Source organism: Ambystoma mexicanum, chromosome 4p, assembly GCF_040938575.1.
Source record: "Ambystoma mexicanum isolate Mex_15411 chromosome 4p, UKY_AmexF1_1, whole genome shotgun sequence".
Classification (NCBI taxonomy): domain Eukaryota; kingdom Metazoa; phylum Chordata; class Amphibia; order Caudata; family Ambystomatidae; genus Ambystoma; species Ambystoma mexicanum.
The window spans coordinates 72746309-72763387 of NC_090927.1; the positions used below are offsets into that span (position 1 = coordinate 72746309).

The 17079-nt window shown below is 44.6% G+C and overlaps 1 pseudogene; it reads left to right on the plus strand.

Annotated features, from left to right (window-relative positions):
• Nucleotides 1-13247: 13247 nt before the first annotated feature.
• LOC138452770 (zinc finger protein 883-like) lies at nucleotides 13248-13932 on the plus strand (annotated as a pseudogene).
• The last annotated feature ends 3147 nt before the right edge of the window (nucleotides 13933-17079 follow it).

Here is a 17079-nt window from a genome sequence, read left to right on the forward strand (position 1 = left end):
TATACCGACGTGATCCTAGTTCTCCCCGTACTTTGCAGAGGCCCAGGCCACTTCTCCGGGAAAGAGCCATACCCACCTACAGCGACCGGTCCCCCAAATCAAAAAACATGTGTTTCCTGAGCGGTTTTAGAAGGAGCCATTTTAATAGAAATCCTCTCTGCTCTCTGAAGCGGGACGTGGCTCGAGAGAGAAGGACAGGCCGGTATTGGACCCCGTAACGGAGGAAACTTGGGTGCACACGCACACGTAAGTAGACTCTTGTAAGAGATAACAAGAAGGGGACATGTGTGTATGACAGTATGCGAGGTGTGAATGGAGTACGAGGTCAATGACATAGCTTGAATAGGACCTTTTAGTGATGTGTTACGGTATAAATTGGATAGGACTTCAGGTGATGTGTTAAGGCATATATTGGATAGGAGGTGGGTTATGTATTGCAATTTTCGTGTATTTCTGTTTTTCTCCTTTTTATAATGGAAAAAGGGAGCCTCAGCGTGTAAAGACTGGGAAGAAAGGGAGCCTCAGCGTGTAAAAACCGGGAGTTAAGGGAGCCTCAGCCATAATAGGTTGAGAAGGTAGTGCCACGCGTAATTCTTTTATGATGATAAAAGCAATGGGATCCACAGCATGTAAAAAAAGCTGAGAAGGTGGTCCTACGAGGATATAAGGAAAAAATAAGTAGTGGCTTGGTATAAGGAATTGGCCTGGATTTTGGTCTTTTTTTTTTGTGTATATTTTCTCTTGCTATCTCTTGTGGTTAAAAAAGAAGGAAGGTGGATGAGTCGCAGTGTGTGTGTGTGTGTGAAAAAGTGGGTCTATCTGGATTTTTGTGTAACAAGCAGCAGCGTGCGCAGCATAGCAGTAAGGTCTAAGTAATGCATAAGGGATGTGCAATATTAGTATTGTGGAAGAAACCCCAATAAGACACATACATAGGGCCCTGCCACTGTACTGTGACAGGATAGAAAAAGATCAGAGACAATGGCTGTTGGAAACAAAGGAAGGGGGGATGTCCTGCTCCTGGCCAGAGCAGGGCTCCCATAACAGAAACACACTAGAAAAAATTTCCATCTATTTACCAGTAAATATAAGGGAAAGAAGTTACAAAAAGAAAAAGAGATTTTATATCTCTGGCGATTATTCGAGCATATGGAAGATCAGGAAGATAAAAAAGAAATCCAATGTAAGGGGATATACCCGGTAACGCCTAAACCTGCAGTAGGGTATACGGATCCAGTCTATAAGCCTCCAGTGGTAGAGAAATTGTCGACAACAGGATTAGCAACTAGTGGGGGGGGACTTGAGCTTTTGCACCTCCACCTCCATATAACCCATCCACAAGCGCCGACATACCCGTAGCATCAGTGTACCCAAGCAGATATAAACAACGAGTTAAGAGATATAAACAACGAGTTAAGAGCGTTGCGGGAAAGGTTGGTCAGGATTAAAGAACCTGGAGAAGTACCACCAGAAATAAGGGTACAGCTGCAGAAATTATGGGATTGGAAGGCAGGAGATTTTTTGGTTAGATTCAAACCTGGGGCAATAAGAAATGTTTGGGTTGAAAAAGATGATGGGGAGAGGGTATGGACGATTCTGGGACAAGAAGTTGAACCATTAAGGGAAAATGAATGGGAAGATCAAGGTGGCAGAAATAATGAAGAGGCAGGGGGAAGAAAGAGATTGTGGAGAGGAGACGGTGAGAAACCCATCCCTGCCACAAGAGGCAGCGGGAAGGGATAGGCCGAGAAATAGAGCAGAATTAATGGTGGCAGTACAAGATCAGAAAAATACTAAAAAAGAAAACAAAATAGACATGCAGATGCCTCTTATACATAAAGGAGTAGGGATAACACAGTATGTGCCGTGGCCTCAAATGGACAAAAATAATTTGATTAAAGCTCTCCCGCAGCTTACAGCCGGAGCCAGTAAACAGATGTATGAATTTGAGAAACAAACAGCAGGGGTAGCCTTAGCACTAGGAGACCTTTAAGGTTTACTGGTAGCCATAGTTGTAGACTAGGCTGGGGACATATGGGTAAGGCAATTTTCACGCCTTGAAACACTTATGATATGGCATTTATAACGTGCCTATACACATCATATCAAGGGCTGGGTACCCTGGGATCATTCTTGCAAATAACAAACATGATGGAGCAGCCTTTAATTAAGTAATGGCAAGGGTATGGGATGCCCTACGAAAAATGTACCCAGATACCCCGATTTACATTCTTTGCAGTGCACAATGGGTGATGATGAGGACCCAGTTAAGTTTATTCTTAAGTTACAGGAAATGTGGAGAGTTGAGACAGAAAAATGGTACTGAATGGCCCCATTGCCCTCCTATTTTATCGTAAAGAGGGGATTACCAAAAGAGGTCCAGACGGCACTAGATAAAATTGTGGGAGTTGAAGCCAAAAGGTGGGCGGAGATACAAAGTATAATAGTCCACCATTGTAAGAGAATCAAGGAGACTGTCCAGAAGCAGCAGACGGACGAGGCAAAACTAGTGGAAAAGAAACTAAATAAGGTTGCTGTCCAAACACCGGTGACGGCACCGGCTCAGGGGAAAGGACAGGAAATCCTCAACAGATTGTGAATGCCACCATTGCAGCACTATGGGCCAAAAGGACAGGGACAATGGGGTGGGAGGGACAGTACCCCAACCCACAGTGGCAGTATCAAGGAGCACCAAGGGGAAGAGGGGTATTTCGAGGAGCAAGAGCAGGAGGCTTTGGGGGGGATAGGGCTGCGGGTAGGAGGATTGGGAACATCACAGTGCTGGTATTGCTGGAGATGGGGGGGCATTTCGCAAGGGAATGCAGGAATAGTCCTGGCATGGGATTAAATTATGGGCCATCGTCTCTTCGGCAGGGATTCCAAGGGTCTCAAGGAAAGGGACACCCGCAATTGGGCGAGGGGGGTCAAAATCAGTTCCCTTATGGGGCTGACTGGCAGGGGCAACCTGGGCAACAATCGCAGCAGGGTGAGGGAATACAGTTTAATAGGATGGCAGGGGGAACAGGGCGTCCTGTTCCAAGGAGCTACAATGGGGGGGGGGCTGGCCCTTTTTCATTCCCTGGGACAAATACATATTCTGATTAGGACAGCCCACAGAGAGTACTTGCGTGTCCAATCCTATTGACAACCGCACACCTTGAAGAGGAGCCCTTTGTGGAGGAGGAAATAGGAAACAAGCTATTTATTTTTATGGTAGATTCCATTATGAGGTAAAACTCTTGACACCCAGGGATTCTCTCTGGCTATTTCTACAGTTCTATACACTGAGGAGCTGGATATAAAAGTGTGATGAAAGGTAGTATGAGCCCCCTTGTTGTAGTCAGAGTTCCACTGTTGGGTAGAGATCTACTCAGTAAACTAAATGTAACTATATCATTCACAGATCAAAGGTTAGTGTGTTCCACTCTGGGGATGTGTGTAGCTCGAGCAATGATAATATTCAATGCAATGGCAAGGGAGTTAGTAGTCCGTGGAGTTCCTGTTGTCCCGGACATATTTGTCTATGGCATCAAGGTACTAGCAAAAGCAGTGCCTCAAATTGCGACAAAATGTTGGCAAGTGCCCACAGATTTTATTTTCCAACCCATGGTGCCACCCGAGGTGGTGACAGGGACAATATTGTCATTAGTTTTGCAAGGACTAGTAGTGCCAGACAAAAGAGTAGTCCTGATTGTAACAGATCAGGACGGGTGCAAGTGGCGCACAGTACTATGTGTTGACCCGACAGTACAATTGAAGGAAATGATTGATAGTTATTTGAGGACAGTGAGCAAAATGGGGAGATCATTTTGGATATCTGCATCCCCTGTTATATCATGGTGCAGTATAGGAAGGTAGAGTGCCACCTTATGGCAGTGGTCACCCCGTCTTTATTTTTTTAGGAGGACATGCGGTATGTGCCAGCACAATTATGGACTGTTATTCTGCATGATGTTGGGTTACTGAGAGATGTGACCCCAATACAGATTACGTTGAAGTCATGTGCATTACTTCCGAGAGTACTGCAGTACCCATTGTCAAGGGAAGCAGAGGAAGGGATAAAAAGCACTATTCATGCTCAATTAGAGCAAGGCATCGTTGTGCCCTCCGCGTCCCTGTGTAATACGGCCATATACCCAGTCAAGACAGCAACAGGGGTTAGTTGGAGGATGATCCACGATCTATGTCCTCTTAATGATGTGGTGCAGAAGGGGTTTCCGGTAGTTCCGAATCCTGAAACAATCCTATGTAGCATTCCCAAGACAGCGATGTACTTCACAGTGGTGGATCTGAAGAATGTGTTCTTCTCAATCCTACTCATGGTATCTCACTGTGTTTACGCATGGTCAACGGCGGTTTGAGCACATGAGATTGCCTCAAGGGTACTGTCAAAGTCTGAGTATTTTCAACAGAATGCTGCATGCTGACTTGGGAAATATTCAGGTGTCTAGCACGATCAACCAGTATGTGGATGGTCTGCTGGTATGTAGTGAAAATGAACAACAGTGCAGGAGGGATTCAATTGCACTACTGCAATTGCTGGCTCACAAAGGGTACAAGTCAGATAAAAAGAAGCTACAATACTGCCAACAGTAGGTACTATATTTGGGGCAACTTATCTCTGCAAACAGGAAAAGAATACTACCAGGCCCAGTACTGTCAAGGAAATGCAGCCGTTTTTGGACTTATGTAATTATTGTAGGGCATAGATCCTAGAATACGCAGCCTACACAAAGCCGCTGTTACAAAGTCTCAGAGAAGGACAGAAGACAAAAAACGGTAAATTGAAATGGACTGAAGAAAATAATAAACAATTTGAGGACTTGAAAGAAGCTATTTGCACGGCCCCTGTTTTTGCAACTCTGGATTATACACAGGAGTATTATTTATTTTCCCACTCTGATGGACGGCTCATTACTGCAGTATTGACTCAAAAGAGCTCAATGGGCCACAAGCCAGTGGTTTATTATAGTGGGACGCTCAACTCGGTCATGCAGGGACAGTTCGTGTGCGAACAAGCACTCTCAGCGGCTGCATTTGCGATAGAGAAAAGTTCCATGATTGTCATGGATGCTCTGTTTGTGGAACATTCACTATTTGCCATATTTTGGAAAAGTCTAAATCGACCTTGACTCAGAGATCCTCTGCATATCAGATTAATATCCAAACCTCATATTCATATAGCATAGGTGTAGGTCGGTGAATCCCGGCACATCTTTGAAAGAGGCATCCACTGATGATGACCTGAAAACGCACGTCTGTGCTAAATAGGAGGGTGAAGAGGAAGGTAAATCTAAAGCTAGAGACAGTTCATTGATGGGAGGAGATATACTATATATTGATGGGTCATCAATAATTGACCAGGAGACGGGACTGAGGCACACAGGGGCGGCAGTGGTCCGTGGTAAAGCAGGGAGCATGAAGTTCTGATCATGAAAAGATTACCTATGCACTATTCAGCTCAGGCAGCGGAACTTGTCACTCTCATCGAGGCATTGAGAGCCTGCATAGGTCAATTGACAGATCAAGAACATAACTGATGAAGAAGATGTTTAGTAAAGGATCCGTGCCAGGGTGGTGTGCAGTGGCACACTCCTGATTTTTCATTGTTATTGTTCTTTTAATTTTTGTAATCTTTTTTCAATATTTAAAGGTCTGGAACCCGGTCGGCCCTGGTGGGAAAAGCGCTCTCTCTCTCTCTCCCCCCCTCTCCCTATCTCTTTTTCTTTATCTCTCTCTTCCTCTGTCTCTCTCCTTCTTTCTCTTTCTTGGTAACCTTTTTTCTCCTTTCCAGGGATAAGCAAGGATGCCTCACTGACGTGTTCAAACCTCTGTTATGTAGGGATAATGATAAACTGAATGTAATTCGCTCTAGTAATTCTGCATTATGCTTTCTTGATAGACCAATAATTATATTGTTTTGTGTGATACTGGTAGTCTTTGCCGGGAGTGTATGAATGTATGTCTGTTATATGGGGTGGCCATATAAGGGGGGATGGACAGTTACATATAAAGGAAAATAATGCTAATATGAATATGTCTGATAAAGAATCAAACAATGTCTCACTTTTTGCCGGACACCCCCACCGATTTTCTTAGATGAATAAAACAGGAAGTACGAGTGATGTATGATTTTATATAAGGGATTGGGCTTTGACGCCATTTCTGACATTCAGCATTCATAGTCATCTAATAGCTTATACTCCGATATGCGTACTGCGGGAAAGAATGTGATGAATGAAAGCTGGTACAGGTGTGCACTCATCACACACACGTCAGGGGCTCCTGAGGTTTTAGTTCCATGTCCAGTCCCAATTATAGACTCACAATGCCCGGTACATCTTGCACTATGTAGGATAAAGGACACATTCCAAGCACACAGCATGCATTTGAGGAGCATCAATCTAGACCCAGCGCTATGCAATGGCTGTACGAAATACAGCAAGTGTCTACAGGCACCTTATTTTTCCTTGGGAGGTCACTCTCATGTCAGCAGCAAATGGCAGGGTACCACAGTTACATGCCCGGCAGATGGACTGATCAAATACAGCAAAGAAATAATAGCCCAAATAGAAACTATGTGTGCGCAAATATGGTCCCAATACATCACAAGGCTGACATGGATTGCAACAGTGGAGAAGCCAGTGCGAATATATAGAGACATGGACTATGAACTTTGTTTTAGCAATGAAGGAACCGTTCCTGTTGGAGCAAACACACAGTGCAACTGATCCCTGATATGACAAAAGGTACGGCAGCGGTGATGGATAACTACTGGGTTTGTGGCCGACAAGTCTACTTGCACCTCCCATCATCCTGGAGGGGCAAGTGTTCACTGGCCACCCTGCACTCCGTACTACTAGTAATCCCGGAAGAACACCTGAAGGGAAAAGAACTACCTGTCAAGGTGCCAACAGCCACTCCAGCACCCAAAGAAGCAGAGAGAGACTTGCAGATCACACAAGAATTTCGTATGCTGCCAGAAAAAGAAAGATTTCAGCAGCTGAAAAGAGAACAAACTATATCTCAAAAGATTACAAAAAAGGAAGCAGGCGTGCCTCTCTAGAAAGAACATGGCATGATAACCAGTTCTGAGATGAGAGTTTGCAGCGCACACTTTTTGCCACTGTATCTTTCACAGATGGGAAATATCCATTTGCATATCAGTCTTTGTCCCGCCCACATGGGCAGTCCAGCACTGGAATGCTATGGCAATTCCTCTCTGAACAAGAGTACCATCAGCAACCCCATACACGTGTTTCAGCCTTGTTGGGCCTCATCAGTGAGGTGAAGCTGTGCCTCTTTGAGCACAGTGAGCAGGGAGTCCAAGTCTGGTTACCCCAGGTAACTCAGGGTGACCAACCCAAAGTTCCTCAATATCTCAAAAGACTCTTCCGCACTGCTCAGATGAATACCTGACAAGTATCAACTTTTTAGCCCAGTAGAGACTTTCTTTTCATCTTTTTTGGCTCCTGGGGTACAAGCAGCTGCTAACGCCAAGTGGGTTCAGATCATCCATGGGAGCTAGTCCAGCTCGCCAGTGATTAATGCACCCTCAATCTAAAGTCACCTTGGCCCTCCTAACTCTGATCTTGTGTTCTTTTGTCTTGTTCGTTTTGTGTGCGCCTTGAGGCCGTTGAGGGTGCTGGCGCGTTACTAAAAATTTAAATAAATAAATACAGAAAATTGGTTCAACACCATCAAAGTAGAGCTCCCTGCGTTGATACTCATGACGATGCGGAACCGCTATATGCTGGATCCGTTAACAGCCATAGAAGGAGGAGGGTGTACACATTTGGGAAGCAGCTGCTGCACTTTTGTACCCCCCACAGGGTGCTGAGAATGGGCCACTATACTACATCATCGAGGGGGTGCGCAATCTAGGGATTCAAATGAAGAAAGAGGGTGGAGTTCAGAACACAGATTGGCTATCGCTTGCCTTTGATTGGGTGCCGTCATGGCTTGGGGCAGCAGTAAAAATACTGGGGAATGTTATCATGTTCTCCTTGGTCCTCCTCTGCGCGTGCCAATTGGGTCTCTGCTGTTGTGTCAATGTAGTACCTAGTAGTGCAAAGATGATGGTATCAATTGGGGGTTTTAATGCACCTTGCCATACAATAAACAGCAAAACTCAAACTGATACTTTTGGGGTTGTAGATATGTCGGGTGGAGATGAGTTCATAAAATGTGACAATCTGCACGTAAAGAACTTCTGTGATAGCTTCCAACAATGAATCAAGGGCACTGACCTGAACCAGAGACAGCAGCGTGGCGAAATGAGAATCCAGCTGGTTACCCTGTCTCCTTGCTCCTACAAAAGGATCGAGGAAACAGGACTTCCAAGGAAACCCTCTGGGGTAGAAACCCCTGCAAATCATTTCTGCATGGCTTCGGAGTTTTTTTTGGAAGCAGCAGAGCTGGGGGATCTTGGATGCAGTGGAATCCTGGAGGTGCAGTCACTGTGGCATTAGAACTGAAGTGAAGGATAGAAGACAGAAGGTTACTAACAGGAACATTTGAGGAAGTTGCAGAATCTAGCTCGAACATGTAGAAGATTGGTAAAGGCTTGTATACCCAAACTGACATCTCTGGCTGTATTCAAAAGAGATGATGCTGAGCCAGAGTGGGAAATGCAAGAGGTGTGTTTCTAGAAGTGGAAGTAACAAGGTTTGTAAAAGCAAGCACGTAGAGAAACAGTCGAAAAGGAAAAGTCCCACTGACCTGTTGCTAGGCAACTGAGAGTTGTAGTTCTGATGGCCGTAGACCGCAGAACTCGCTAGCTGTCTGTATCCGTTCTGTGATGTGCGGAGAAAGGAAGTGAGAAAGGGTGTCGAACTTATATTCTCTCCAGCATCGCGCCGAGCGTCTGCGGGAGAAAAAACAATGAATAGTACAAGCTCCTGATCGTGGAGCGAAGCGGTTACTATAGTAATCAAGGAAGCGTTCCTACCCGGAACAACGCTGAAAGTCGCGGTGGGTCGGCAAGATAGAGAAGGCTGCCACGGGGGAGTGTAGAGTCCTGGGAGAGAGGGAAAGCATAAATGGAAAACACAGATCAAGCACACAAGAGCTGAGGGAGGCAAGGATAGAAAGGGTCCCACTTACTAGCGTTCGCTATGAGAAGTAGCAACGCGTAGTGCTGCGGACCAATGCACTTCTTGAGCAGTTCCTTTGGAAGTGGGAGGGGTCAATGCACACTGTGTATCCTGAGAGATTACAACATTGCAGCAGTTAGCAGGCGCCATCTTGGAAGTTCTCCTCCATACACAGCCAACCTGCCCCCAACTATGCCACAAAGACCAGCAGAACCAGTTTCGCATGAAATAAAATAGAGCACAGGCACTTATGTGTGTTGAGTTTGTCACCATGGCCAGCACGAACGTACTCACCAGGTGTCCACTATCCATTAAGGGACCATGCGTGTTAAAAATAGGACTCGCATTAGTGAAGAGCGTTGCCGCCCCCTCCTTCAATCTGTACCCTGGTATGCATCACACCCCATGCTGAGTTTGGTCACTGTCCCCTTGTGAGTGATAAGGTCAGCCATACCACCAACCGTCAGTAGCAGTCCCTTTTGGTCTTGGCTGGGAAACATTGGCAGATGTTGCATCGTTCCTCATGGTCGGGAAGCAGACAATAAAGGCACCTTGTGTGCTTTTCCTCCACATAGATGTTCCTCAAACCACACTGGGAGCAGAGCCTGAACAGATTCCTCTTGCCTTCCTCCGACATGGCAAGGCGCAAAACAGGCATAACTAGGCCTTCCAAACTTGTCACGAAGATCTGACGGTGTAGCTGTTGATCTTCACCGGCAATGGATCACGATACATGTACTGACTATGAGTGAGCAAACAAGAGGTTTAGGACAAAAATAGGAATCTTTTTTCTGTTGTAAAAACCCACAATCTTGAAAAATAGCTCGAAGAGCAACTCATGAGGACTCCCTGCACCAAAGCGTGTGGTAACAATCTGGAGAGGACCGCCGGGGGTGGGACTCAGGGAGATCATTGTCATTGGATGGTTGCAGTATGACCCAGTCTCCATTGATTGGATAATATGAGAGAGGCCATTTTTAAGCTTTTAAAGCAAGACTGCTTTCTTTTTCTTACCGAGTATTCCCGGCCTGATGGCGGGTAATATTCATGAGCATGTGAATCCATGTCATTGGATGATTGCAGTATGACCCAGTCTCCAGTGATTGGACAATATGAGAGAGGCCATTTTCAAGCTTTTAAAGCAAGACTGCTTTCTTTTTCTTACCGAGTATTCCCGGCCTGATGGCGGGTAATATTCATGAGCATGTGAATTCATGTCAGACCCCATGCTTGAGAAAAACAATAATATTTGCAACAAATGGAGAAGAAAGTCCCTCAGAGAGGCAGCCACAAATGAGATGGATCTCTAACCCTTAAAATGGCAAACAAACTGCCACAAATGTAGAGTGTATCAATAAGCTCTGGTAGAATAGTGGAGAATAAAGAGAGGAGTGGGAAGAAAGATTGAGCCTAAAGTTGGAAGCAGCAAAGAATCTGGATGTGTTGCCTGATCGTGAGACAATGGACTTGGTTTGGTAATTAAACCTCGTGCTGCATTTCTATCAATTGTGCTTGTCAATGTCAGGGCGGACACAGATAAACTGAGTGGCCCAAGTCAAGGAACAACTGAACAATGTCCTTGTTTCTAAACAGTTGAAGGGATTGGAACAAAAAAGGAAAATTCTGCATTATAACACACGGCTGAAAAGCAGGACTTTGCACCTTGGTTAATCTGAGGGATACAAGTGCGATCATCCAGTCCTTACTCTACACCAATTTATGGTCCATGGTGGTATTTTCTAATACACTTAACATTGTCCCTTCTGCACTTGTTGGAGGGTTGTCTCTTCTGGGCCTGGTGGAAGGATAAACAACTAATGGGTCATCAGAATCCTGGTTCCCCAGAGACTAGCCAGTGACCATCTATTTTCTTCCCCATCTATCGTGGATGATGTGTCCAGCTGCAACTATTCTCTCCATGCCCCTCAGCTAAGTGCGGTATGCCTCAATTTAAGGGCTCTTGACCCTCTGCCCCTTTAGTTAACCAGCCTTCAGCAATACATTGTTTCTGGGGCAGCGCCCAGGGTACGTTATGAGCCAGGCTCCTTCCCTGCCAACCAAGACACTCTTTAGCATGGCTCAGTCTCTCTTTGAACATGTCCTTCTAGATTCCTTTTCTTTCCTACTCTTCCCCTCCTCGACACCAGCCTTTACCTCACAAATCTGCTGCGCTTGCTCTCCTCCTATGTCTTTTTCTCACTCCTCCAACCTTTCCCAATGTACTACTGCGACCCATTTGATGTCTCTCTCCTCTCTCCCTCTTCCAGCTGCAGCCTTTCCCTGATGTCCAATATTTTCATCTCTCTCCTTTGCTCCCATTCTTTCTTCTCCTCTCAGGCCCCCCTCTCGGCACACTCCCAGCCACCATCCAGACCCCCTTTACCATGGAAGGATCTGTGTCTCGTTTTATAATGCAGGAGATAACCAAATTGAGTCAATGATTCTGTGGCTTAGTGGATCCCTCTTGCCAATCTCAGGATCTATGAGGATTGGCTCTGCTCTCCTCATCCTGCATGGTTCACAGCTGAACCTTACACCAGGTGCATCCTAATATATTTTATTAGCTGGCTTCCATTTGTACAAACTCCTGCAGCTTCATGGGCCAAAGAAATATAGGGTCCAGTCGTTATCTTGGGACCAGGTGGCCCTAGAATGGTGGCCGGCTGAGATTATGCAGTATTCAGGGGCCTGGTTCTTTTGTCATTTTCTGGTGGGGCAAGCAAGGCTGCTAATCAGTTCGTAATTCGGGTCCCAGTGATCATAAGGATATCCATTTCATAATTAGAGCAGTGAACCAAAGGTGACGGCCTGAAGATTGATGGATAGAAATGTAATATTAATGAGGCCAAGGTTTAATGAGGTCAAAGGGATAAACTGAGGAGCTTGTGTGCTTTTGAGAGAGTTATTTGATTTGAGGTGGAACAGCCCATTCTTTTCTTAGGAGGAGTCTCTTATCATAAGTAGGCCTGTGGGATATCATTGGTTGAGGGGTAGTGTGTGCCATAGGTTCAGGTAAGTCAGGCTTCATTGAGGCAGTAATGTTTGCAGCAGTTTGATTGTGATGTGCTTATGTGCGGCCTCTTTGGTGACCTCTTTAGCAGTCCTATTAGGAGAAATAATTCATTTTTTACACTTGTCCTTCGCCCTGTCAACCTTGCCTGAAAAGCAACAAAGAATCTGAGTCTCTGTACCACATCTTAAAGTATTAGCATCAAAACTTAAACAGACCAAATTGGTCATTTTGCATGTGCTGCTTTACATTTGTGTTTTTACTCTTACAGCGGACTGAAAGACACACCAACGAGCAAGATGGTTTCCAGTGAATATGCCTAAAAACACCAGCAACTCTATGCCAGAGCGGTCTGAGAATGGGCGGCTTCTAGATGCCCTGTGTGTTTGAGGACTGGAGAAAGAGTAGAGAAAGCTACTAATGAAGGGGTTATTGTTAATCAGATGCACTCCATAATAAAGTGTCACAGGGTAATCGGGATAAAGATTATTTTCTCAAGAGTGAACAAAGCAAATGGGTGAACAGTATACCTGATTCAAATACAAATCTTAATAAAACATTCATTTAAAGGGGCAAGCTATTATTTACAAAAAGATGTGAATGAGAGGTAAACCTATCCATGCACTGCATTTGACAAAGCACTGGTTACCTAACCTGAATGCAATCACCTTGGGAAAATATAATTCCAATGGGCTCATTAAGAGAAAAACTTTGGCCATAAAATTAATCCGATTAGCCATGAAAGCACAAACCTGGGAGAAGTTCTTGTAAATGCAAAATGGAATTCTCAATAGAGATGGCAATGTATGTGCTTCTAAATTGAGCTTTCCTTTACTAAATTCAATTCTAAAAAAGAACACTTTGCAGAGAGATGTTTATTTAACATTATCTAAACATATTCTGACTCTGAAATGAGGTTAAGTGCATTCCTGCTAAAACCCAACTTGGAGAAATGAACCCTGAAGAAAATACGAATCTGTGTTCTGAATATCAGAAAAGCTTCACTTGGAAAACCCATCGAACTCAGCATGAAAATACTCGCACAGGAGGAAATCCTCATCAGTGCACTGAACGTCCAAAAGGCTTCACTCAAAAACTCATTTTAAATCAACATGAGAGTACCCACATAGGAGAAGCCCTATATGTCCACAGAATATCAGAAATGCTTGAGATGCAAAAGCTGTGTAACTCTGCATGAGAAACCCCATACAGGAGACGAAATGTATCCGTGCACTGAATGTGAGAAAAGCTTCAGTAGGAAAACTAGTTTAACGCGACATGAGAGAAGACACACTGGAGAACAACCTTATCAGTGTAGTGAATGTGAGAAAAGGTTCAGTCAGAAAACCAATCTAACTCAACATGAAAAAACCCACACAGGGGAAAAGCTTTATCAGTGCAGTGAATGTGAGAAAAGCTTCAGTGGGAAAACCAATTTAACTCGACATGAAAGAAGCCACACTGAGGAAAAGCTTTATCAGTGCAGTGAATGTGAGAAAAGCTTCAGTGGGAAAACCAATTTAACTCGACATGAAAGAAGCCACACTGAGGAAAAGCTTTATCAGTGCAGTGAATGTGAGAAAAGCTTCAGTGGGAAAACCAATTTAACTCGACATGAAAGAAGTCACACTGAGGAAAAGCTTTATCAGTGCAGTGAGTGTGAGAAAAGCTTCAGTGGGAAATCCAATCTAACTCAACATGAAAAAACCCACACAGGAAAAAAACCTTTATCAGTGCAGTGAATGTCAGAAAAGCTTTAGTTATAAACTCATTCTAACTCAACGTGCAAGAACACGCACAGGAAAATAATCGTATTAGTGCGCAGAATATCAGAAAATTGTCAGTGAGGAAAAAACGTCTAATTATACATGAGAAACCCACACAGGAGTAAATCCTTACAAGTGCTTTCAATCACAGGAAACCTTAAGTCTATATGAGAGAATCCTCATGGGGGGAAAAGTATAGCAGTGCACTTAATGACAGAAAATCCTCATTCACGAGCGTGATAAGAGGCAACAGATTGATAAGAACAATTCACCTAAAGATTACAGCTCTCTGCAGTTACTAAGAGGAACATTCTCGGCTTGCATCTGGAACCCTGCAACACGCAGTCCTGGCTGAGTCCTTCCGCACATTTGATTATGGAATGATTTATTCAAAGACCCTTTTGATGAATCACAGAACTCAACAAGATTGCCTTCAAGATTTCATGGCTTTAAATCTCATGATCAAATTGGAATTTCACATGAGACCGCTTCTAAAATCATAGTGCTTTTATATACTTGCATGTCAAATGTTATACACGACGCAACACCGCTCAACGTGACACCTGCCAAAAGTGGAGACTTGCAATCAAGGGACTTTCCATTCGAATTGTTGTACTGAAGACAACTTGTTGGATGTTCACTTCTTGTGTGAATAAACAATGCTTCACTATGCAAATGGTTAATGATGACATATTTGGCATTGAATAGCAATAATATGGAGTACAATGATTCTGCATTTGTTTTGAATATGCTGTGTGTCTGTTATATCCTAGCGGTAATTCATTCAGCAGCCTGTCTTTGTTTGGTTAATTTTATACCTATTTGAATACGTTATTTAACTTGTATGCTCTCCAAGTTACTTGTTTATGTGATGGAAAAGGAAGTAACTTGTTGAAATGTTCACAATATATTTCTGGCTTACTCTAAGCTTGTTGATTGCTGAAACGAATGAAGATACAACACGATTGCTTTTGGTAAGTCTGCTGTCGGCAAATGTAATGTTTTGCAATATTATGTGACCACATAAACTGGGAAATCCGGCTGTAAGGGGTAAGATCAGTTACTGTGCAAGGCAGTGGGTAATACCCACATCAGATGGGATATCTTTGACCGTTAAAGCTTGCCTTTTTTGGTAAAAGTGAATTCTCCTGTCTGTTCATGGAAGAAGTGCCAGTTTGATTCAGATTGTTAAACTTAACACAGAGGAAGAGATGATTTTGTTTTTGTGCCTAGAATATGGCATAGCACTTTGATGTCCCAATACCAGTCTACTGCAGGGCGGCAGCATTCAGGTTGCGTCAAGACAAGTCCCAGAATTGTCTGCTCACTTCACAGCAGCTGAGGCACACTTTACGTACATACAGAAAAGTGCCCACCAATCGAGCCCATTATGCTACTGCTGTATTGCACATAAGAAGAGACTGTCATTTAATATTGTCCTGATAAGTACCCCGAGTTAGCTCTGAAGCACATCAACCATATAAACTTGCGTGAAGGTTGCATAACATATCTTGATAGGGGGATTTAGGTTTGCAAATCTTTCCCTCTGTCCTGAGCCTTCCAGCACTACTGCCAGAGCCTCTAGGATATTTGTCTCACTCCAGAGGTGAGTGAGATCCTTTTGTATCACCCACCTCTTGCATGCACTTTGGGGTTCACTGGACCCCTCTTAGAGAGAGCCAGTGAAGGGGAGATCCTACCGCCACAGTCTCGTGTCAACCATAGGTGGTATGCTACCAGAAAACCATAGGGTGCCTATTGCAATGTCGTTTTGGGTTCACTGGGGTGTCTCCAAATACCCCAGTTCAGTAATAGTTTTGTGACTGGTATTTTCTACTAATTGCAGCCCATCTATACCCAATGGAGTGCTGTAGGGACACTTTGTATCCCCTTAACTTTCTAGGCATCTCCTGAACAGGCTGGTGGTATTTGTTACTTTTTTACCTATTTTGCGAATGCATTCATTCAGGCTGCTGCTGCTGCAGCTGCGATAATATACTATAGTGGACCATATACTCAAAGTGGCTCCCCTTGATGTTTTAAGTCCTGTTCAGGATGTCCTGTCCTTTGTTGGCCGACTTTCTTCCTTTCCAGGTTGGGGGGGGGGGTGCCTTTCATGCGCCTTGCAGTTTTCTTGCAGAAAGCACAGCAAAGACTCTCCTTTTCTTTTTGTGAGTGCCTCTCCTTTGTGTGTGTGCTGGCAGAAAGTGAGGAGAGGTCATCCCCAGACCCCAGTCCACATTCCTCCAGGAGACTGTTTATTGCTGTGGTAGATGCTGGAAGGCTGGCTGTCTCCCATTGGACAGCCACCTCCAGGTTTGAATGTTACTAGTGTCCTTATTGGAGGGCTGTGTTCAGTCCCAGCCCCTTTCTCGATATAAGGAAATGAGCTGGACCTAGTAACTCAGTCAACCACTGGACCAGGAGCGACTCAAAGGAGAAGAAGACTGGGGGACGCCCGAGGACTGCACCAGTGACCAGTAGAAACCACTGCATTACACACCTCGACCTTCTAATGGACACGGATAACCGCTGCAAGGTGCCTTTCTCCCTAAGACTGGTGGGACCAACCAGTCACCTGTCCTGCTCGAGATTGATTGCCAGTTCTCATCTGCTGGAGTATGTACTGCTGCATTTGCTCTGCAAGGCCCGGAACTCGTCCACTCCCATTGCATGGACATCCAGCTGCCCAAATGGCTAGAAATCAACATGGACATCATAAAGGCTGAGTCGGGTGTCTTCTAACCCTGCCCGGGGTCAATTCAAAAGTTTATTTGTGAAGATCTCCTCGAGAGGCCCATTCTTCATTGTGTAACCAAACCCAGGTATCCTACCTACCGTCTGAGCCCACCAGCTGCTTCCAAACAGGACCAGGGGTTACTGACCTCGAAACCGTGATCACGTGACCCTGCCTGAAAATTCAACAGTGAGCCTTGCTTCTACCAGAGATTTGCTGCCTGAAAAATTCAACAGTGAGCCTTGCTTCTACCAGAGATTTGCTGCCTGAAAAATGCAACAGTGAGCCTTGCTTCTACCAGAGATTTGCTGCCTGAAAAATTCAACAGTGAGCCTTGCTTCTACCAGCGATTTGCTATCATCTGGGCCTGTTCCTAACTTTAGAGTGATTGCTTATATGTATTGATCTACTTCCCTCCCCATAGGGTTGCTTTTGGTAAAAAGCCATGTTTACCTTAGCACTATCTGAGGC